At 41.1% G+C, this 25,248-nt stretch overlaps 1 long non-coding RNA gene and 2 pseudogenes across 1 annotated transcript; 2 read left to right on the forward strand and 1 right to left on the reverse strand.

Annotated features, from left to right (window-relative positions):
- The window catches only part of LOC149455733 (uncharacterized), a 110,787-nt pseudogene extending 109,618 nt beyond the window's left edge, over positions 1–1,169 (forward strand).
- Positions 1,170–3,675: 2,506 nt separating this feature from the next.
- Positions 3,676–14,920, forward strand: LOC149455734 (uncharacterized). The gene is made up of 3 exons (XR_016314030.1): positions 3,676–3,778; positions 3,901–3,949; positions 13,675–14,920. It is a non-coding gene; the product is annotated as an uncharacterized LOC149455734 (long non-coding RNA).
- A 7,755-nt stretch (positions 14,921–22,675) lies between these two features.
- Positions 22,676–24,776, reverse strand: LOC149455735 (uncharacterized; annotated as a pseudogene).
- Between the last annotated feature and the right edge of the window lie 472 nt (positions 24,777–25,248).

A 25,248-nucleotide genomic window follows, 5' to 3' on the forward strand; every position in this document is an offset into this window, starting at 1 on the left:
AATACGGTACATTGTTAGGCATGCAGGTAACCCTTTAATTGCCCCTAGATGTTATCCCCTTTCCATCTAGTGTAGTACAGTCACAGTGTAAAGTATGAACACCGATCACTGTATTACTCTCACTGGTGATGTCAGTGTCACTTAGTCAGTTCCCAGTCAGTGTCAGATTTCCAGGCGCACTATCACAGTCCCACTATAAGTCGCTGATCATCGCCATTACTAGTATTAAAAATTTAAATAAATACAAATTCCAGTATATATACCATTATTTGTAGATGCTATAACTTTCTTGCAAACCAATCAATATGCACTTACCGAGGTTTTTTTTGGCAGAATACATTTTTGCCTAAATTTATGGAGAAATTAGATTTTTTTTTATTTATTGGATATGTTTTGTAGCAGAAAGTTATATATATATATATATATATATATATATATAATTTTTTGGGGGGGGTTATTTATATAATAAAAAATAAAAAAAAACTCAGTGGTGATGAAATACCAACAAAAGAAAGCTCTATTTGTGTAAAAAAATTATATAAATTTCAATTGCGCACAGTGTTGCATGACTGCACAATTGCCAGTTAAAGTATCGAAGTGCTGAATAGCAAAAAATGCCCTGGTCATGATGGGATTAAAACCTTCCGGAGCTGAAGTGGTTAAAGTAAACCTGTGGCAATTTCAATACAACTGTACTATAAAAGTGCCCCGTAGCCTTTAAAGCAATTGAACTGTATTTCCACAATGTCTCAGGGGCTCCAATGCCCGGGGCTCTCTATTTTTCAAATTCTGACCAACTCTTACAAGCTTGAACTACAACTGCCTTTCTGCTTCATCTTGTGCTTTCCTCCTGGTCATCAGTGATGCCACTCATCAAATTTGTTGGATTTTAACCTTCTGGTCAAAATTTCCACAGAAAAACACTAGGCACAGCTACAAGATCATCCCCAATACTGTACATGCTAAACCTACAACATTACCTTGTTGCATTGTAAGAATGTTTTAATTCCTCTTTATGACTCTAGCTGGAATATGAAGCTAGACAACGCAGCGACGAGACCACTAAGATTCTGGAGCTTGTAAATGAAAAATTGCGCAGATTGGAACTTATGGAAGAGGCTGCACACAACCCCCAGGATCTTGCTGAGCCAATGTCTCCAAAGAAGTAAGTAGAATTTTCCACATAAAACAAGAGCAAATATTTGAAATACTGCACTTCTTAAAAATGAAAACAATTTATAATAGGATAAATGATAGTTTAAAGATACTTTGTTAAATCTTTTTTAGGAAGGGGAAAAAAAAGAAGGCAAAGCACCCTGCAACGCCCCATGAAAAAAAGGTAAGATACATTTTTTTATTGTTACTGTTTTATTAAATTTGTGCAATGTTACAAAAAACAAAGGGCCACTACAGGCTGGACCATCCAGCATTGTCCACTTGCTGGTCACCCACAGCACTTTTACTGCGGGTGATCAGCATGTACAGGCAAAGTGACATACCCGTATGTCATTTTGCCTGTTTCAAGGTCCTACCTTTTCCCAGAGGTTATGTTACTCCATGTGCTGGCATCCATCTTGGATTTCTGCAGAGCATGGTGGGAATCTTTTATGCCTTCAGGTCTCTGAGGTCCATCCCCCAGAGGGGTGTGGCTGATTGCATATAAGCCTGTGGTCCGCACATGCCCTTTGCACTTGTGTCGCTACAGCTCTGTTCTGACTCTCCTGGAATCTGACTTGACCATTCTTTGTGTTCTCCTTTGATCTGACCCTCCATTGCTGAACCTGGCCCGTGACCTGTGATTCTCGTCTGCTGTCCTGTACCGTTTTGTCCCGTTGTTGTCCACCTGGCCTGCCCGACTACTCTATTGTCCTTTCCACCAGCTACACGCCATTGGCGGCGGCCATTACCACAACTGGGGTGTCTCGGGGACGGCGACCTGGTTCCTGGCTGCGTCAAGTACATCCCTACCATCAGGGGCCCTGGTTAAGGACAGCCTGGGACTTAGACTCCGCGCCCTGAGGGACTTCGGTCTGTGGGTGGTGGTTGTCGTCAGCCAGTGCGTTACATTGTTAATAGGCCTGCCTGCCCATTCCAGCGTTCCTGTCCTGACAGCCTGTACAGACACAGGGGGTGCTGTGACTGGGGGGCTGCGGGTGCTGCACCTGGGACTCCTGGAATGTGCATCCTAGTATTCCCAGTATTCAGGATCCGGTGATCAATGTGATTCATAACAGCTTTGCTTCCTTTACTAGTGAGCTGTAACTGGCCCACAGCTATAACATAGTACCTGGGGCCAATCATAGCATCCTGTACCATGTGATTAGCTGTAGCCAGTCACAGGTCACTAGTGTTCAGAGCTGTCATAAACTTAAACCATTCATAACAGTTTAAAGCATTGCTGGTACAATGATCTTCTTTGTACCAGCAATAAAAGTGTCAGAAAAAAAAATCCTTGATCATCTCCTCAGAGTAGTACAATGTTACTATGTTAACAGTGTACTACTCTGATGAAAAAAACTGTAAAAAAAAATAAAACATTATGTAAAAAAATAAAACAAATATTTAATTTTTTTTTTTTTAACATGTTGTCACCAGTCAGTGTCCCTGATCACCACCACACCAGTCATATTATGATGCCGTACTGCATTGGTGACAGTATGTTAAAAAAAATTGTGAAAAAAAATCATTTTTTTTAATTTCCTCATTTTCCAAAAAAGTTTGACAAAAAATTACTTCAAAAAAACTTGTCATCACTCTTACTGAATGCCTCAGACCATCTTCTTTAAAAAAAAAAAGGGGGTCATTTTGGGGATATTTGTACTGTCCTGACATTTTAAGGGCCTCAAGAAATGAGATTGACCATCGGTATATCAGGATTGATCAATTTTGTGGATGCTATAACTTTCTTACAGACTAAATAATATACATATATTCGTTTGGGTTTTTCTAGTAACAAAACGGTAGCAGCATACAGTTTGGCCTAAATTTATGAAGAAATTAGATTTTTATTTTTTTTTGATTGGATATGTTTTATATCAGAAAATAGAAAATATTGTGTGTGGGGGGGGGGGGATTATAATAAAAAGCAAAAACTCAGTGGTGATCAAATACCACCACCAAAAGAAATCTCTATTTGTGAGAAAAAATAATATAAATTGAATTTGTATATAGCAATGCATGGCAGCGCAATTGGAAATTAAAGTAGCGTAGTGCTAACTAGCAAAAAATGCCCTGGTCATGAAGGCGGTAAAACCTTCCGAAGCTGAAGTGGTCAAAGCAAACTTGTGGTAGTTTTAATATAACTGTACTATAAAGTTGCTCACTAGATTTTGATGCAATTGAAATGTATTTCAACAATGTCTCAGGAGTGCCCGGGGCTCTCTATTTTGCAAATTCTAATCAAATCTTAGAAGCATGAACTACAACTTGCCTTTCCCCTTCATCTTGTGCCTTCCTCCTGGTCATCAGTGATGCCACCCATCAAATTTGTTGGATTTAACTTTCCAAGCTCTTGTTAAAATTTGCACAGAAAAACAAAAGGCACAGCTACAAGATCATCCTCAATACTGTACATGCTAAACCCACAACATTACCTTGTTGCATTGTAAGAATGTTTCAATTTGTCTTTATGACTCTAGCTGGAATATGAAGCTAGACAGCACAGCAACGACACCACTGAGACTCTGGAGCTTGTAAATGAAAAATTGCCTAAATTGGAACTTATGAAAGAGGCTGCAAAAATCCCCCAGGATCCTGCTGAGCCAATGTCTCCAAAGAAGTAAGTAGAACACATTTTCCACATTGAAGAGTAAATATTTGAAATACTGCACTTCTTAAAAATGAAAACAATGTATTACAGCATAAACAATATTTAAAGATACTTTGATAAATCCTTTTTAGGGAGGTGAAAAAAGAGGCAAAGCACCTTGTGATGCCCCATGAAAAAAAGGTAAGATACATTTTTTTTTATTGTTACCATTTTATTAAATTTATGCAACTGTACAAAAAAACAAAAGGTCCACTACAGGCTGGACACTAATCCAGTATTATCCACTTACCAACCACCCACAGCATTTTTACTGCGGGTGATCAGCATGTAGAGACAGAGCGACATACCCGTACGTCAGTTTGCCTGTACAGGCACAGGGGGCGCTGTGGCCGGGGGGCTGTGAGCACTTTGACCAGGAGCCCACGCAACCTCAGTACTCAGGACCCTGGGAATGTGGATCCCAGTATTTGGACCCAATGATCATGTGATCGCTATGCGATCACATGTTTACAATGTCAACAAAGCTGTTATGAATCAATATGATTCATAACAGCTTTGCTTCCTTTACTATTGAGCTGTGATTGGCCCACAGCTATCATATAGTACCTGGGGCCAATCACAGCACCCTGTTCCATGTGATTAGCTGTAGCCAATAACAGGTCACTAGTATTCAGAGCTGTTGTGAATTTAACCCATTCATAACAGTTCAAAGCATTGCTGGTACAATGATCTTCCCTGCCCCAGCAATCAAACTGCAGGAAAAAAAATCCCTGATCACCCCCTCAGAGTAGTACAATGTTACTATGGAAACATTGAATTACCCTGATGAAAGTATTTTATAAAAAAAAACAATGTTAATTTTTTTTTTATTATTATTTTTTTTTAATATGCTGTCACCAGTCAGTGTCCCTGGTCTCCACCGCACCAATCATATTATGACGCTGTACTGCGTTGGTGACAGTATGTTAAAAAAAACTGGGAAAAAAACTAATTTTATTTAATTTCTTAATTTTCCAAAACATTTTGCCAACAAATTACAACTTCAAAAAACTTGTCATGTCTACTAAATACCTCAGATCGTCTACTTTCCAAAAAGGGACCATTTGGGGGATATTTGTATTGTCCTGACATCTTAAGGGCCTCAAGAAATGAGACTGGCCATCAGTATATCAGGATTGATCAATTTTGTGGATGCTATAACTTTCCTACAGACTAAATAATATACATATTGGGATTTTTTTTTACCACAGCAGTGGCAGAATACATTTTCATAAATTTATGAAGAATTTTTTTTTTTATTGGATATGTTTTATAACAGAAAATAGAAAATAGAAAATATTTGGGGTTTTTTTTTATAATAAAAAATAAAAAACCCAGTGGTGATCAAATGCCATTACCAAAAGAAAGCTCTATTTGTGTGAAAAGATAATATACATTTAATTTGTATACAGCATTGCATGACCGTGCAATTGACAGGTAAAGTAGTGTAGTGCTAAACAGAAAAAAATGGCCTGGACGTGAACGTAGTAAAATCTTCCGGAGATAAAGTCGTTATACAGCCTGCAAGCTTAGCCATTAGCAGCATCCCAGAATATACCAAAGCATAGACAAAAAAACATGTGTAATGAGAATTGGTCAAATGGTCAGGCCCTGAGCCAGGGGCGTCCCTAGGGTTGGTGTCACCTGGTGCGATAACATTTAGTGACACCCCCTCCAACGATCCCTGCAGAATGGATCGGATCTGCGGATTGAGCATAATGGATCGGACTCTGATCCATTATGCTCCCCAATCCACAGATCCGATCCATCATGCGGGGATCGTCAGCATGCAACCTATACGAGGTGACACCGGACCCGCTACACAAAATGGTAAGTTGTACAGAAAGCCGACGATCCCTGCAGGATGGATCGGATGCATCCTGCGGGGATCGTCAGCTTGCTTTACAACTTACCTTTTTGTGGAGCGGGTCCGTTGTCACCCCGTATAGGTTGCATGCTGACGATCCCCGCAGAATGGATCGGATCTGCGGATTGAGCATAATGGATCGGACTCTGATCCATTATGCTCCCCAATCCGCAGATCCGATCCATTCTGCGGGGATCGTCAGCATGCAACCTATACGGGGTGACAACGGACCCGCTCCACAAAACGGTAAGTTGTACAGAAAGCCGACGATCCCCGCAGGATGGATCGGATCTGCGGATTGAGCATAATGGATCGGACTCTGATCCATTATGCTCCCCAATCCGCAGATCGCATCCATCCTGCGGGGATCGTCAGCTTGCTTTACAACTTACCGTTTTGTGGAGCGGGTCCGCTGTCACCCCGTATAGGTTGCATGCTGACGATCCCCGCAGAATGGATCGGATCTGCGGATTGAGCATAATGGATCAGAGTCCGATCCATTATGCTCAATCCGCAGATCCGATCCATTCTGCGGGGATCGCCAGCATGCAACCTATACGGGGTGACACCGGACCCGCTCCACAAAAAGGTAAGTTGTACAGAAAGCTGACGATGCCGGCAGGATGGATCGGTTCCATCCTGCGGGGATAGTCAGCTTGCTTTGCAACTTACCTTTTTGTGGATCGGGTCCGGTGTCACCCCGTGCGGTAGGTGTCACCCATTGCGCCCCCCCGCTCTGCCTCGGGACGCCACTGCCCTGAGCATCTATCCAACTGTTCCAAATTTTATCAAATTTCTTATGGCAATTTCTGCTGGTGTATGTGAGTTTATACAGCGGGAGGGTCCCATTTATAGCAGCCTTCCAGCCAGACACTGTGGGAGGCAATGGCAATTTCCATTTAAGGGGAATTTCTCGTCTAGCATAATCAGTAGCAAAGAAAATGAAGGATACCGTCTTATTTACATGTACAGGCTTAGAATATTTTCCAAGAAGTATGGGTAGCTGAATTTTACAGAAGAGCCCTAGGGCCAACCTATAATTTAATGAATAAAATTATGAATTTCAAAAAAGTCTAAATTCTGAGATTAAAGTCAGAATTCTGAGTTTCAAAGTCAGAATTGTTATGACTTAAGCCAGAAAGGTTTGAAATCAGAGATTAAAATTCGGATTTCTGAGTTTTCAAAGTCAGAGTTCTATGATTTATTGTGTGCGTATCCTTACTTAGCCTTTTTTATTATTTCACTTTTTTCACTGCTTTCTTATTTCTTTCTGTAAAAAAGAAAAATGAGGTCCAGGATAGTGGAAAGAAGTTTCTGGAACCCTGGGGAGCCATTTAAAACTCAATGGTCCCATGGCCAGAAACGCAGGGCATCATTGCCATTGGGGGAGCAAATAGTGTCTTCAGTTCTGCAGGCCATCCAGAGCGGGATGTGGGTACCCTGTGCTCAAACACTTTAGATTCCAGAAACTGGCACTGCTCTAGCAGGAATCATAAGGTAATCACTGTGTCATCTGCAAAAAAAATATGTATCTTACCCATTAGACCTTCTGTTATATCACCTACAAATAAAAGGCTTGGTGGCAGTATTTATTTAGAACAGTGTTACTTAAATTATGGGCTGGGACCCAAATTGTGGCACAGGCAATAGGTTGCCACATGTAGTAAACATAGCCTAGTTTGTCCAGGTGCTACATCAATGCTGAGTGGTATACCACACTATGGGGGGAATTCAATAAAGAAATAAGAACTTTTTTTTAAGCTATGGCCCCTTTCACTGCCTAACAGCAAAGGGGGGTTCATGCACACTCCAGGTGGCTGCAGCCATTGGGATTGTGTGTAAATCTGACAAGTCAAATTCTGGCAGATAAAAGCAGTCCGGCACCTCCAGGGCCACCGGCTTGCTTTCATACCCCTGGTAACGAGCACCCCCTGTGCGCATGCTCCCACCATGCAGATGGGCAAGCAGAGCCCGGGACTGGCAGAGCAGCTGGTGCCGGGTAAATGGGAGGGAGCAGAGTGGACACATGTTCGCTTTCCTTTTCTTATTGCAGATCCAGAAGTCGCATGTTAAACGTCACTTACGGGTCCTCATGTCAGTAAGGCCAGGAAAGAATGTATTGCAATGAGATCTGCATTGCATTACATTCAGAGGAGCAAAGGGGAGACATCCAGAGTCTTTTAGACCCTGGGTGTCCCATCAAAGAGAACCTGTCACCAAACAAATCATCACATAGGGGACTTTTTGTCCTCTATGTCATGAAAAAAAAAAAGAGAGCAAAAAAAAACTTTTTTAATTTAAAAAATTTTAAGTTACACCCAAGCATATAAAATCCCCTCACCCCCCCATAAAATGTTCTGAGGTCCCCCACCCCCAAACATATGCACAGAGAAACATAACTGAATGCAGCGTGGGCGCTTACGCATGAAAAATTTGATTGTGTTAGTAGTGTTATCTCCAGTGCCACCAAGAGTGATGTCAGGATGCAAGCTAACTAAATCTATTTAGCCCCCTTATTCAGAGTAGTGATAGAGTGCTCAGTCAATTATCATGGACATCAATGGCATCTCCAACACATTCCTAAATGAATGACTCCCAAAGCACTCTAGGTAGGTGTCCCAACAACAAGGATCATGCAGGGGCAAACACACAGACACTGCACATAGTGTAAATACCCTCTAAAATGTATTCAATATAAAAATGGACTCACATAAAGATAAAAACACTGCGCATTGAATTTTAGTCACCAAGCCGACATTTGCCGTTCAGTTCCAGTATTGCTAGTACGCAATAACGTCAGTAGGAGACCGTGGATGATGATAACACTACTAACAGAACACTGCTGAGAAAGACAACTTACACCCTACACATTTAAAGAGGTTTTTTGGTCTCTGGGACATTTTATGAACATTCTTAGAATTTATTTTAGGTTTTTGATCTATGTTTTTGGACGCAAAACACATCAAAAACATGTAAAAATCGCAAAGCAAAACGCAATGCAGAATCAGCTCAAACACAACTTGCATAGGTGTGAACCTAGCCTTATGCAGGCCATAGATGGGTCGAAAATCGGCCGATTTTTCTTTTAAAAAAATTAAAAATTGGTCATTCAAGCAGCCGACGTTACCAGCAACAGTAAAAAAAATCGGCCGATTTTCATCCCGTGTACAGCCGGCAAAAAGTGTCCCTGCAGAGAGCTCCGCTATTTCTTTGACAGTTCCTTGACATTTATAGCGGTTGCAACAATAGATACATTGTTGCAACCGCTATAAATGTCAAGGAACTGTCAAAGAAATAGCGGAGCTCTCTGCAGGGACACTTTTTGCCGGACTGGAATTCCTCTTCTTTTTCATCCTCTTCTTCATCCTCTTCTTCTTCTTCATCCTCTTCTTCATCTTCCTCCTCTTATTCATCCTCTTCTTCATCCTCTTCTTCTTCTTCATCCTCTTCTTCTTCATCCTCTTCTTCTTCATTATCCTCTTCTTCATCCTCTTCTTCATCCTCTTCTTCATCTTCTTCTTCATCCTCTTCTTCATCCTCTTCTTCTTCTTCCTCTTCTTCATCCTCTTCTTCATCCTCTTCCTCTTCTTCATCCTCTTCTTCATCCTCTTCTTCTTCATCCTCTTCTACTTCTTCCTCTTCTTCATCCTCTTCTTCTTCATCATCCTCTTCCTCTTCTTCTTCTTCTTCATCCTCTTCTTCTTCCTCTTCTTCTTTTTGTCTTCCTCTTGCAGGTCACGGCTCATGCGCAGATTTTTTTATCGGTAAAAAATCGTCCGATTTGCCCATCATTGCCGCGAACATCGGCCGATCGGCAAAATCGGTCGATTTTTTTTCCAACTTTACCAATAAAAAAAATCTGACAAAATACCGAAAAACGGCTGAACAATTAGCCCACTAACGATCCGAAAATCAGCCGATTTTATTTTCGGCCGAAAATTTGGCCGATTTTCGACCCATCTATGGCCTGCATTAGGGTGGAATTTACTAAATCTGGTATGCACAGAATCTGGTGCAGCTGTGCATAGTAACCAATGAGCTTCCAACTTCAGCTTGTTCAATTAAGCTTTGACAATAAAACCGGGAAGCTGATTGGTTAATATTCACTGACGTATCAGATGTTTCACTTTAAGTATTATTAAAATCACTGTTACTTGCCATATGGTATTTAAAAAATTGCTTATTAGAATCTAACTAGTTTTTTTTTTATTTTGTTTTTCTTTTTTGTTTGTTTTTTTCTTTATATTTCAGCGTCCATAGACTTCATAGTTTGTATGTGAGTTGCTTCATTTATGAAATCCATTTACATTCATCTTGTTCCTACTTTACGACTGAATTTTAAATTTCTATATTATGCGTATATTTACAAAACAAATATACACTCAATAAACCAATAAATAGTTAGAGCAGTGCCGTCACACTACAATAATAATTGAAAATGAAAAAAGTCCAAACTCTTCAAAATTGTACAATGTTTGTCCCCTTTATAAAATGTGACCTGAAAGTATGCAATGTGCTTTGCAGAGCTCAGTCTTGATATGTTGTTCCAAACAAATCAGGATTTATCCCTGGACGACTGTTGGCCATTACTTTAGTGCTGACCCCCCCCCCCCCCCCCCATAAATTATTCCACATTAATCTGACTAATAACTTCATTAGGCATCATGTTATATAGTTGGGGCGATGTATATGTGTGGTACGTAGCTTACCTGTTGGCCTACAGTATTTGTATAAAGGTAATACATTGTTGGTACTTTTTCTGTTGTATGTTTTATATCTGCTAGCCATGTACTTTCCAGGGCTGAACGTGAATGTGAGCTGCAGAGTTGAATTATTTATTTATTTGTTTTGTGGTTGCTTGTTTGTTTTGTTATTTTGTGTTTTTTTTTTCCTGTTTGCTTGTTGGTTCACTTGCTGGTTCCTGTTGGTGCTTACCTGTATGCTTGGTTGTTTGCTGTTGTTGTTTTACCTTATTGTTAGTCCATTGGTTGGTTTGTTTGTATGTCTGTCTGGTTGTTTGCCGTTTTGATTTTGGTTTTTTTGTTGTAGGGTTGAGTTTGTTTTTGTCTGTTGTAGGCTGTGTTTCTGAGCCTGTGGGTGTCCCCTCCTATGTGATGCTCAGGAGCCTACCTGGCATTGTCTGTGTCTGGATCAGGATCTGTCTTCCTGTTTGCACCCCACCTTGGAGCTCATATGGTGGGCGGATAACTCCTAGCATGCAATTTCCAGTTCAGTGATCAAGTCACTTCTGGTTGCATGATCTTAGACTGGATTGTGGTTTCCCAGTGTCTGCCATATATGGCAGACACTCAGAATGTTGTATACATGTGATCCAGCTCACGTGGAAGTGGAGGGGACTTCCCCTGTCATCCCAGGATGGCTGAATGCCATTCCTTTAGGGCTGACCCACCTAGGGGGTTTGACTTTGGGGGTGGTCCTCGGGAAGCCCAAGTGTATTTAGAAGGAAGGTGGCACTTTCTTGATTTGTGTCTATTGGACCAGTGCAAGCTACAAAAGGGATGATGTGAGATACCAACAAAATGTCAGATCTATCCTGCCACTAGTAGGTATGTGTAGCTGTTGAGGGATGTCTGTGTATGTGTTCTTCCCCTTACCTTCTTGATTGGGATTTTTTTCTTTGCAAATTAGTTTGTAAGGACCACTGGATTTGTTTGGGTCCTCCTAAGCTCTGCACAGCCAGGCAACATGCATTTTCCACACTATACACACTTGGAGTCAGTAAACGGTCCTTGAGCTGGTTTTCAGTTGTTTTTATTAAGGGGTTAACAACTTGGATGTGGTCTAGGGGTACATGGAATGCCCGAGGAACTGCAGAACTTCTGATGAACTTCTTAGGAACTATGTACAAAATGTGAACTAGCAAAAATATAGCACTGTCCCTTTATGGAGTGCTGTAGTCCCTTTTTGTTTTACCTCCTCAGACCCCGGATCAATCCTTCTCTCCAACCAGCTTTACTGAGGGTATCCCGAGCAAGGGGGTCCCAAGAGCTTGAAGTTAAGCAGTCCCTGTTGAAGACTAGTTGGGTATTGCACCTGACCGCCCTCTCCCCTTTTCTGGCCCAGGGGGTGTAGGAGTACTCACTGTCCTCCCCTGTAAGCATGGTGTGTTGGTGGCTGCCTTCAGGCCTTACTCTGGGCTGGCTTTTTCCCTGCTAAAAGGTTGTCCATTCAAGGATATGTTGAGGCAATAGAGATCCTCCTGTCCAGCATCCTGCCTGTAGGTAGGCTACCCCTATCTGGGGCCCCCTCCCAGGCTCCATCCTCCAGCCTTCTCTCAATTCATCTTCCACCTAACTCCCCCCTACACTGCAGGTTTTGTCAGATTTGAGAATTGCCCTGGTCACCATGCCCAGCCTCCTGGGGATTGGCCAAGGTCCTTCAAACATGCAGATCTGGGCCTCCTCCCCTGTTCCAGAAAATTCTCCAGTTTCTGGAAGGGTGGGAGGGCTCCAGAATCCCTGACCTGTAGAACCTCCCAGCCTTTCCTGAGATGATCCCAGAATGATTCATCCCAGGCTGCTACTCAGTCTCTGACAAACAACAAATCCTATCTAACTAACTTGGAGGGCATTACATCTACTTTCTATTATTTATTTTAGTGTAGCCAAGTGGGGATAAGAATATAAAAAATAGATAAGAACATAAAAAAATAGAATATATACTAATACATGGATATTATCTCTGGAAGGCATCTATCTGGAATGAGATCTTTGTTGGTGTAGGATCTTACACATTTTTAGTCAAGTGAGTGGTTTTATCTGATAAATAGTAGATCCCACTTCCTCCTAGGAAGTATACATTGAAAAATGCACTGAAATATACTCAGGAAATATTACAGTGAAATAAATATATTATTTCAGAGCTCATAGGTGCCCCCTTACCTGGCCCCTTTGACGGTTCCCCATAGTCCAGGGCAACAAAGATACAGTATAAATATAATCATATATGTCGCACTCTACAATGTGCTTCTGAATTTCTAAACCATATCACCATATAATATACAAAATATGAAATGCAAAATTAATTGAAACATAATAAGCAAAACAGTGCAAAACTGTGTAAAAGTGTATATCAAAACATAATAGCCCACATACTGTGCCGTGATCCACTCTCAGTGTCAAATAATGGGTGTCCACTCACCTCCTGTATTAGCCAAACTTTTAGTATGGCTAATAACGCTTTTGTTCTTATAGGACTAGGTGGTATTTTCCATATAGAACAGATGTAATCCTCCTGTAGATGGATGTATTGTAGTAGTACCAGCTTCCTCCCACTAGGGATCTCCCTCTCTCCTCTCCAAAACCACTCTGCCTTAGTGGGTGGATGGGGGAACAGATATCCCTCTTACTGTGCGGATCTAATAGCTGACTCCACCTCTCGGTATAATGCCGTATCATGCAAAAGGAAACAATAATAGTGCCTTATCCTTTATAAAGAATGTAGCTTTATTGTATATAATGCACACTCACATGTAACAATTCAACAAAGAGCAGTGTATTGTACCAGGTCCACTGTCTATACTCGCCGTATCTCGTAATGGCGTCGTGACGTCAGAACCCCTCCCCTATGCGTTACGCCACAGGGTCCTCAGGGGGAAGCCACGTGACCCTGTGGTGTAACACGTAGGGGAGGGGCTCTGACAGTACATGTGGAGAATGAAAATGGAGACTGAATATGAAAAGAAGGGAGGGACTAACTACATAGAACATGTCTTAGCTAGCTAGCGAGGTAGGGACCAAATTATTTAAAGGCAAACACACAGACGATGCATGTGTAACACAATAGTAATATATGTTGTTTGTATGTTTTTGATTTTTTTCTCTCAGCAACATGGCTTATTATTAGTATGGTTCACTTGGTGTGGTTTTTTAGATGTATTTTTTGTGGGTTGTTTCTGCACAAGATTATTGTATATTTTATATACAATATATTGTATATTTTTTATATTTAATTCTTTACATTTTTGCTTTCTTTATAGATGCTTTCTTGTCCTAAAGAAGTGGAAGGTCAAAACACGTTGACAACTGAGAAGTGCTTAGGAGACATAGATATAGATATTGTTTTATTGTAAAACAAAGACAATTTAATTCATGTTTGTAGTAAAGTTCTGCTATTAATTTGATTCCTTGTTTATTAATATTCTCCTGGGATATGGCTCTTAAAATATTCCATTCCTAATACTCGCTAAGATTGAAGTCACCTTGCATAAAAGGGTTCGCCTGTACTTAACGATTTGCCAACAATGGGTTGGTTAACTTTTGCCACCTAGTTTTGACCCTACTTTGCCTTGACCTCTGGAATAATTTGCTTCTTTGTCTGAGTTCAATATTGCTCATCAGCACAACCTGCGAACACCCTTTCCCCACCCCTTAACCCCTCCTTTTTTTGTATCCCTCTTTTTTCTCTCTTAATCTCTTGCCCTGGATCTACCTGGTGCACTCCTGCCCCAAAAACACATCTGGTATCTTATATCTACAATATTGTTTATTTGTTTGACTTTTCATTGTGGAAATATATTCCAAGTGTGGATAAAAAGAGAATATATACAGTGCTAATACATGCATATTATCTCTAGAGGACATCAATCTGGAATGACATCTTTATTGGTGTAGGACCTTACGACCTTTTAGTCAAGTGAATGGTTTCAATCTAATAAATTGATCTCACTTCTTCTTAATATTACACTAAAATCAATATATATATTATTTCAGAGGTTATAGGTGCCCCCTCCCCTGGAACCTTTTAAGCTTCCCCATAGTCCAGGACTCCCCAAGCTATGGCTGGGGAGGGGCAGATGACATTCACCCGGTATCTTATATCTACAACATTGTTTATTTGTTTGACTTTTCATTGTGGAAATATATTCCCACACAAACCCTTTACTGTATTTTGCTTTCTTTCTGCAATGCCGATTGAATGTTATACTCTAACTCTTATCAGACTTGGGCCACAGCCTATTTCTCCCTGTGTGGGGGTCTTGATCAGCCCTGTTTAGACTGTAATTATTAATGATATGCATATATTTGAAGCGCTATCCTCTTTAGGGCCTCTGAGTTTTTGGGTCCCCCCAAAGTTCTGCACAGCCAGGTAACACACAATTTCCACACTTTCATCCACAGTCCATGAGCTTGGTTTTGTTGTTTTACTAGGGGTTAACAACTTGGATGGGGTCTAGGCTTTTAGCAAGCCTCTAACTATGCACACACAAAAAAAAAAACTGTACATTAGAGGGCGTTACATGTTATAATATTTTCAATAAACATATTTGAAAAAAAGAAATTCCTTTCCTTTTGTCTTCTTAGAATATTGATTGGGATTAGTGGCTACATAGAATACACCCTTTCTTTATAGATGCTTTCTTGTCACTCAAGGTCCTGAAGAAGTGGAAGAGCCACAAAACACATTGACCAATTAGTGCTAATTGAGTAGTGCTTAAAGGGTAACTTCGTTTTTTTTTCTCAACAAAAGTGGAGTTACTAAGTTAGGGGACAATAGATATTATTTATGAACATAGACCATACCCATTCTTTTAACAAAAATTATATATATAAGCTGAAAATACAGGTGAAACTCGAAAAATTAGAATATCGTGTAAAAGTTCATTTATTTCAGTAATGCAACTTAAAAGGTGAAACTAATATATGAGATAGACTCATTACATGCAAAGCAAGATAGTTCAAGTCATGATTTGTCATCATTGTGATGATTATGGCTTACAGCTCATGAAAACCCCAAATCCACAATCTCAGAAAATTAGAATATTACATGCAATCAATAAAACAAGGATTGTACATAGAACAATATCAAACCTCTGAAAAGTATACGCATGCATATGTACTCAGTACTTGGTTTGGGCCCCTTTTGCAGCAATTACTGCATCAATGCGGCGTGGCATGGAAGCTATCAGCCTGTGGCACTGCTGAGGTGTTATGGAAGACCAGGATGCTTCAATAGCGGCCTTCAGCTCTTTTGCATTGTTCGGTCTCATGTCTCTCATCTTTCTCTTGGCAATGCCCCGTAGATTGTCTATGGGGTTCAGGTCAGGTGAGTTTGTTGGCCAATCCAAGCACAGTAATTCCACGGTCATTGAACCAGGTTTTGGTGCTTTTGGCAGTGTGGGCAGGTGCCAAGTCCTGCTGGAAAATGAAGTCAGCATCCCCATAAAGCTCATCTGCGGAAGGAAGCATGAAGTGCTCCAAAATCTCCTGGTAGACGGCTGCGTTGACCCTGGACTTAATGAAGCACAGTGGACCAACACCAGCAGATGACATGGCTCCCCAAATCAACACAGACTGTGGAAACTTCACACTGGACTTCAAGCATCTTGCAGTGTGTGCCTCTCCATTCTTCCTCCATACTCTGGGTCCTTGGTTTCCAAATGAGATGCAAAAGTTGCTCTCATCAGAAAAGAGGACTTTGGACCACTGAGCAACAGACCAGGTCTGTTTTTCTTTAGCCCAGGTAAGACACTCTTACGTTGTTTGTTGTTCAGGTGCGGCTTTACAAGAGGAATACGATATTTGAACCCCATGTCCAGGATCCGTCTGTGTGTGGTGGCTCTTGATGCACTGACTCCAGCCTCAGTCCACTCCTTGTGAAAGTCCCCAACACTTTTGAATGGCCTTTTCCTGACAATCCTTTCCAGGCTGCGGTCATCCCTGCTGCTTGTGCACCTTTTTCTTCTACACTTTTCCCTTCCACATAACTTTCTATTAATGTGCTTTGATACAGCACTTTGGGAACATCCAACTTCTTTTGCAATTACCTTTTGAGGCTTTCCCTCCTTATGGAGGGTGTCAATGATGGCTTTCTGCACAACTGTCAGGTCAGCAGTCTTTCCCGTGATTGTGATTCCTACTGAACCAGACTGAGAGACCATTTAAAGGCTCAGGAACCCTTTGCAGGTGTTATGGCTTAATTATCTGATTAGAGTGGGACACTTTGAGCCGAGAATATTGCACCTTTTCACAATATTCTTATTTTCTGAGATTGTGGATTTGGGGTTTTCATGAGCTGTAAGCCATAATCATCACAATGATGACAAATCACGGCTTGAACTATCTTGCTTTGCATGTAATGAGTCTATCTCATATATTAGTTTCACCTTTTAGGTTGCATTACTGAAATAAATGAACTTTTGCACGATATTCTAATTTTTTGAGTTTCACCTGTATATATAGCCTATATAAAAATTTTAAATAATTTATATCAAATATAACTCAAACTGTGACTGGAGCTGCTATTTTAAATAAAATAAAAAACAAATATGTAAAAAATACCATAGACAGCCCTCACTAATGAGATTCAATACTATCCCCAAAATTATATGAAATACAAAACAATAAAAAAATATATGCAAATGAATCTAAATATAAATAATACAGAAACAATAGAAATAAATAAATAATAACACTTCCACCAAACAGTGCAAAAAGTTAAAAAAAATCAGTTCATAATATAATGTGAAAAAAATCAGTTCATAATATAAAGTCCAAAATCTTTCTTTTTCAAAAAGTAACCACCACAACCATGATCTCCGATGTGTTCCACACCCCATCAAAGTGCAAATTCACCAGATGCTGGTGTTTAATCAGAATTAAATAAGATACCAATAGATGTGGAAATTCATTCAACTAGATTGACTCAGATGTAATACTGATCACTCATCAGATGGTTAATCCAGCTCAAACTCCATCAGGGTAAGTATAATTCAAATTCCATATGTGGGTAAATAAAAAACACTCGCCATGGCATAATACCGTTTATAAGTTTATTGCCAACAAACACCCCCCTTAGACTAAGACTCACGTTGTATAAAAATACAAAAAGCATTCAGTAATAAATGTAGCTGCAGAAAAACCGCTAGTTATTTCAGTGTGCGTCTCACCACCCGCTCTGTAGTTAGCAAAACTCGTGGTAGCGGTCACATGGTCCATGGATGGACTTTTGTCTTTTTTCAGCCAGACTATGTAACTATTCACACCATAATGATGCATTGCGTTGTGCTAAAATGAAAAATATATGTCAACGGATGTCAAAATGTATGTCAACGAACGTCAAAATGTATGTCAACGGATGTCAAAATGTATGTCAACGGACGTCAAAATGTATGTCAACGGACGTCAAAATGTATGTCAACGGACGTCAAATGTATGTCAACGGATGTCAAAATGTATGTCAACGGATGTCAAAATGTATGTCAACGGATTTCAAAATGTATGTCAACGGATGTCAAAATGTATGTCAACGAACGTCAAAATGTATGTCAATGTATGTCAAAATGTATGTCAACAAATGTCAAAATGTATGTCAACGAACGTCAAAATGTATGTCAATGTATGTCAAAATGTATGTCAACAAATGTCAAAATGTATGTCAACGGATGTCAAAATGTATGTCAACGAACTTCAAAATGTATGTCAACGGATGTCAAAATGTATGTCAACGGATGTCAAAATGTATGTCAATGAACGTCAGAATGTATGTCAACGGACATCGGCATGCGTGAAAAAACTACTAAAATAGAAGTCAAGGCACATGTATTTTAGAGCAAGTCAGTGTGAATTGGTCCTGATAGAAGACAAATAAAGTCCCATAGTACCTGATGAAATGGGACCCTCAAAGCAGAGTGGTCATAAGCGCTTTCATGAAGAGACTGATCTCCCCACAGAGAACAAACTATTGCTTTAGGTACTACTGTAGCTCCAACCCGCTCACAATGTATACAGCAAATGGACACAGCAACTGCTCCAAAGCTTGTTGGGATCGCTCCACACCACTCAAAGTCAACTCAATGGAAAGGGCATAGCAGTCACATACATACAATGAAGGAGACACCGTTCATAGTATAAAACCACAAGATAAACCGTATTTATTAATGTCTATGCACTTACAAACACCAGTAGATAACACATCATGGTCACAAATCTCCAAAAACTGGGCATTCCAGGATCAAAGATGGCCACTGTCCTTCTGCACATGCGCAGTAGCATGTGTCCTAGCTCCTCCCAGCACATTTCATCATATGTGGCATCATTAGGGCGCCTGATGATGTCCCATATGATGCAACACATCAGATGGAGCTAGGACACATGCTACTGCGAATGTGCAGAAGGACAGTGGCCATTCTTTTTACTGAAATGCCTGGTATTCAGCGATTTGTGACATGCTGTGTTATCTATAACAGAAAGTACATCACGGCGTCATGGTGCCTGCCTGTGCTGCCTGCTAGCAGTAAATGTACTGTAACGGGTGACAAGTGGTTAATAATAACAACAATAAAAATAATAAAGATATTCAACTAAAGAAAGGTACAAATAATAATGTATCTGTATGCTATTTGACAGACAAATCCCTTTACCACCAAAGTGTACTATCTGCTAGAAATCCAGGACAATCTTTTCATTCCGTGATATGAATGTATGTGATATAGTTATTTGTCAAGCAAATATACATTCTATAAACCCCACAGATTTATGGACCCTTTCTATCCGAAGTTATTACGTTCTAAAGAGACTGCAATGTAAACAGGGCCCTTCAAACGCCTGATTTACATAATGCATTCCCTTTCCTTGAAAACACAGACCATTATGTACTTCGGAGGCCACAGAATTTATTTAAACACTAATGGACGTTTGCGGTACAAAAATACGACTGCTATAAATATCGTTTGAACGCTTTAAAATTAAAAAAAAAAGGACCATTTATTTCATGTACATCGTCAAATGGCTCAGACGGTAAAAAAAATGAGGGCAATATTTATGCAAATGGATGGCAATAAGTGCGGCATAAAAAATTACAGCAAAGTACATGGGAACAGCAGAAGAGCAGAGGCTAAAATGTTATTTACAATCAATTAAGCCAAGCTATTAATATCAAGTCAAATATATATATATACACACACACACAGGATATACATAGTATATATCCATGCTGAAAGAAAATATAAAACAAAGATATTTAGAACCAACAGAGTTGTTCTGAAGTAAATAACTTTTGAAACTCTGTAATTCACCAAAGCAGAACTCTGGGGGGATATAAAGAAACCATTTAAAGCCTAATTTACTTATATTTTGAGTTCTCCCCCCCCCCCCATTTATCAATATGATAATAACATTTTTAAATAAAACCTTTCCATGTTCACTACATAATTTATTTTAGAGCCAGTATTGTCACCACTGTGCTTCTCTATACAATGTAGGCACATCATGGCTGGTAGGAGGGGCCAGCAAGGTGCTGTACATAGCTGCCTGAAAACATGACAGCACCCTGCCACAGTAGTCCTCTCCAGAGGTCTCATCCCTGATGCTCTGGGGGGAATAATAATAATATTAATCAAAATGCATTGATGGGTGGTTGCCCTAGGTAACACCCACCTGTGATTCTGAGCCTTTGTGATGGAAAGAACTGAAATCCAATCAATGAAAAGGGCGGGTCAGTTATTACATAGGTATTGTAGGCCCAGCGATTCCATCACTGAGTCTCTGTGCTTTTCTATGTAATGCAGGCAGATCATGGCTGGTAGGAGGGGTGGCAGTGCGCTGTACATAGCTTCCAGAGAACGTCACATTACTCTGTCAGTGATCATTTAAAGAGCCCTCAGCCCAGATGCAAGCAGTGGGTTGGCTCTTGGGAGGAGTTATGCAAATATCAAAATGCCTTGATGGGTTGGTGTCAGTCTGGAGGAGCAGGTGCCCACACGTGATGCTGAGCCTCAATAATTGAAATCCAGTGAGAGGGGTGGGCCAGAGTCAGGCTGGGGAGAAAAGAACTAAATGATACTGGACATCCTCCAGTTAGGAGATAAGGTGAGCTCTATCTGACTCGCTGCGGCTCCTAATGCACATTGTGAGATGCTCACAGTGTGCAGTGAAAGCTTTATCATGATTGATAGGTTTTTCCAGATGATTATGCTCCAGAACCACAACTCCCTATGAGGTGTGTGTGCCCTGTGATCTGCCTAGCCTTTTCCTTTCACATAGCTATTATGGTCTTCTGCTTTGCTCGTGTCTTCTTGTAACACCCTCCGAGGCTAGGGATGCTTGGTAAATTTATCATGGCTCGATCTGTAATCAGAGGAGCTGCAATCTGCTGCCTTGGTCTGTTCTAGCTCCAGAGTCTGAGGATTTGATTGACTCCCCATGGCTGTGTTGAGAACCTTCCAGAGTTCAGGGCGAGTGATTCAAATGCTCAGTCTGGGCATTTACCATGCTCCAGCCAATCCCTGGGGAGGTGTGCCCAGATGGTGGGTGGGGGCAGGTAAATAGCCAAGGGCCCTGGCAGATCTGTTCTTCCCAATGCTGGGACAAGGTCATCCAGCGCCCAGGGCAAAGATGCCAAACTGCACCCCACCCATGGTGTGCAAACTTAGGGGTCCTACGCCCAGCAGTCACTAGCTGGTCAAAAATCACTGCCAATGTCACTACGCCTGTCAACCTAATTACAGAGGGAAGGCTCCCCATCACTACAGCAAACCATTGCGTTCAGGACAGCCACCACTTGTCCCAGCCCCGGTTCTTCCCTTGGAGGAAGGGGGGGGCTTGTGTAACGAGATTCCTGTACGGCAACATCGCGCATAGAAATGAGCAAGGACGCATTGCTAATAAAAATGAGCGTAGGCTCGCGCATGCGCGCAAGACTGGGCGCACACTGGTGCTGACTGATCTTCAGCTAATTCCCTGTGTCCTGCTATATCCTGTGTTACCCGTTACCGACGCGGCTTGCCATTGACCTGCTCTTGGATTCTGTTTATGCTTCTGCTCATCGGTTTCTGATCCTGGCTTCCTCCTGACCTCGTCCCTGTCTGATGTTCCGGTACCTCATCGCCTGCTCATTGCTGACCTTGGCTATTACTCTGACTACGCTTCCAGCTCCAGTTCAGCTCTACAGTCCTGCCGAGTGCTTGTCCTGTCTATCCATTATATCAGCTCCGGTTGTCATGATGTGTTCCGGCCTCACACTTATCAGAAGTTCCGGCAAGCCACATACCCAGATCTTGCAGTTCCAGTGGAGTGTTTCCTTAGCCTCAGCTGGCCGTTCCGACATCTTCTCTGTTCCTGACCGGACGCCCTGCTTGATTTACCGAGGTTACATCACCAGCCACAAGTTCTACAATCAATATCCACAGGCACTCGTGTTCCTCTTGTCCCTCGGCACCATCTGTTCCACCTTCAGTGTGGCCTGGGTTGGAGATACAAGAGAGGCTGACCATGTCAATTCAGACTTCTACCAGGTACATGACACCTTGTGTCTTTAGCTTGCTGCTAAGCCCTGAGGCCTTTCTGAGGCTGCTGGACTACTCCCTCCCCTGAATTCCTGTTTCAGAGTGACTCATTTCTCTTGCAGGATTCTATGGAGCCACCCTTGCATGCAAGGAGTAGAGTTGTTTCTCATTACACTGTGTGCATCAATTGAAACACACAGCCCAGCCTAGATTGGCAAGGCACTCCTCTGCTCTTCCCTCTTTCACCCCACTCCCTTCTCCAAGCTTCAGATTCCACTGTAAACTGTCCACTGTGCAGACCGGAAGTTCAGGGAGACAGAACTGAGAAAGCAGGAGCCAGCTACTTTAAAAGTTTTAAATTGCAAGTGCTGGGGTAGAAATTTCTCTTAGGTTCATTGAGGAACTCATCACTTCTATTGTTGACCATAGGGGTTATAGCGCCATCTCCAGGAGTAGGATACCAGACAGAAAAAGAACACAGCACCCCCTATGGGCAGTCCTAGTTGGTTTAAAAACGCTCTTTGCTAAAGGCAAGCCAGTTTTTCTGCCACGTGTTTCAGGAGCTTTCTCTGCACTTCCAGGATGGGGTCTGGTTGGTTCGTGTGTATTTGGCCATTACTCTCCCTTTATGGGAAGTAGATGCTCATTTTGGGCTTACTACCAGTCTGGGGAAAAGCTTGCCAGCTTTCTGTGTCATTTTATGGCCATTGGGCTCCGCAGATGTTTGTTCAGGCAATTGTCTTTAGGATCAGGACTATTACTTCCCCATTACGGCACACCCTTCAGGACGATAGCACCTCCTAGGTGTTCTGGCACCAGACTTCTGTGACTTGGGAGTCCCTATGGTCAAGAATAGAAGAGATGTGTCTGTCAATGAACATATCCCCCCTTATGTATTATACATGGAGATCACATCCCCCCTTATGTATTATACATGGATATCATATCCCCCTTATGTATTATACATGGAGATCACATCCCCCCTTATGTATTATACATGGAGATCACATCCCCCCTTATGTATTATACATGGAGATCACATCCCCCCTTATGTATTATACATGGAGATCACATCCCCCCTTATGTATTATACATGGTGATCACATCCCCCCTTATGTATTATACATGGAGATCATATCCCCCCTTATGTATTATACATGGAGATCATATCCCCCCTTATGTATTATACATGGAGATCATATCCCCCCTTATGTATTATACATGGAGATCATATCCCCCTTATGTATTATACATGGAGATCATATCCCCCCTTATGTATTATACATGGAGATCATATCCCCCCTTATGTATTATACATGGTGATCATATCCTCCCTTATGTATTATACATGGAGATCATATCCCCCCTTATGTATTATACATGGAGATCATATCCCCCCTTATGTATTATACATGGAGATCATATCCCACCTTATGTATTATACATGGAGATCATATCCCCCCTTATGTATTATACATTGAGATCATATCCCCCCTTATGTATTATACATGGTGATCATTTCCCCCCTTTTTTATTATACATGGAGATCATATCCCCCCTTATGTATTATACATGGAGATCATATCCCCCCTTATGTATTATACATGGAGATCATATCCCCCCTTATGTATTATACATGGAGATCATATCCCCCCTTATGTATTATACATTGAGATCATATCCCCCATTATGTATTTTACATGGGGATCATATCCCCCTTATGTATTATACATGGAGATCATATCCCCCCTTATGTATTATACATGGAGATCATATCCCCCCCTTATGTATTATACATGAAGATCATATCCCCCTTATGTATTATACATGGAGATCATATCCCCCTTATGTATTATACATGGAGATCATATCCCCCTTATGTATTATACATGGAGATCATATCCCCCTTATGTATTATACATGGAGATCATATCCCCCTTATGTATTATACATGGAGATCATATCCCCCCTTATGTATTATACATGGAGATCATATCCCCCCCTTATGTATTATACATGGAGATCATATCCCCCCTTATGTATTATACATGGAGATCATATCCCCCTTATGTATTATACATGGAGATCATATCCCCCCTTATGTATTATACATGGAGATCATATCCCCCCCTTATGTATTCTACATGGAGATCATATCCCCCCTTATGTATTATACATGGAGATCACATCCCCCCCTATGTATTATACATGGTGATCATATCCCCCCTTATGTATTGTATTATACATGGAGATAAGTGCCCGAAGCAGCAAACCTACCCCAAAACATCAGTGAACCTCCGCCATGTGTGACTGTAGGGACTGTATTCTTTGCTTTAAAGGCCTCATTTATTTTTCTGAAAACAGTAGAATGATGGGTTTTACCAAAAAGCTGTTGTTTTGTCTGTCCACAACACATTCTCCCAAAAAGATTTTGGCCTCCTCAGGTACGTTTTGGCAAACTTCAATCTGTTTTTTTCATGTATCTGTGTCAGCAGTGGGGTCCTCCTACCATAGGGTCCATTTCCATTCAGATGGCAATGTATAGTGTGAGCTGACACTGTTGTACCCTGTGCCTGAAAGTCAGCTTGAATTTGACTGGAAATTGATCGAGGTTCTTTATCCACCATACGAACAATCCTTCATTGTAAACTTTGATTATTTTTTCTCTTTCATCCACGTCCAGGGAGATTAGCTACAGTGCCATGGGCTGTAAACTTCTTTACAATGTTGTACACAGTGGACACAGGAACATTAAGATCGCTGGAGATAGACTTGTAACCTTGCTCTTGTCTATGCTTTTGCCCAATCTTTGTTCTCAAATCCTCAGACAATTCTTTGCTGCTCTTTCTCTTCTCCATATGACACACAGAAACACACAACAGAAAGGTTGAGTCTATTGTTCACCATTTTACCTGGTTGCCAGTGTCATTTCTATATTGTCAGCACCTGCTAATGGATACAGGTGAGTTTAATTACAAATTACAGGAGCATTACAAACTACATTAATAAAAATATGGAATTGCAAATGACTGCAAAAAAAAAAATCTGGCTGATATTTATTTTTGGTAAAGTTTACAATGAGAGCGTCAAATGTCTCTTTATTGAAAATACACTCAAATTGTTCTAGTAATTTAATCCAATGTGCAACAAAAAACTACTTTTTAACCACCTGCCATATAGTAATATGACGGACGCAAGGCGGTTCTCTCGTTCTGGGAGGATGTCAGATGACGTCCTCCCATTCTAACCGCGCATGCGTGGTGATCGGCGGTGCGATGTGTCACCGATCCATGGAAAGAGCCGAAGATGTTGGCTCGGTCATGTGATCAG

Source organism: Staurois parvus, unplaced genomic scaffold (genome assembly GCF_062004578.1).
Source record: "Staurois parvus isolate SC_StPar_1 unplaced genomic scaffold, SC_StPar_1.0 ptg000389l, whole genome shotgun sequence".
NCBI classification, from domain to species: domain Eukaryota; kingdom Metazoa; phylum Chordata; class Amphibia; order Anura; family Ranidae; genus Staurois; species Staurois parvus.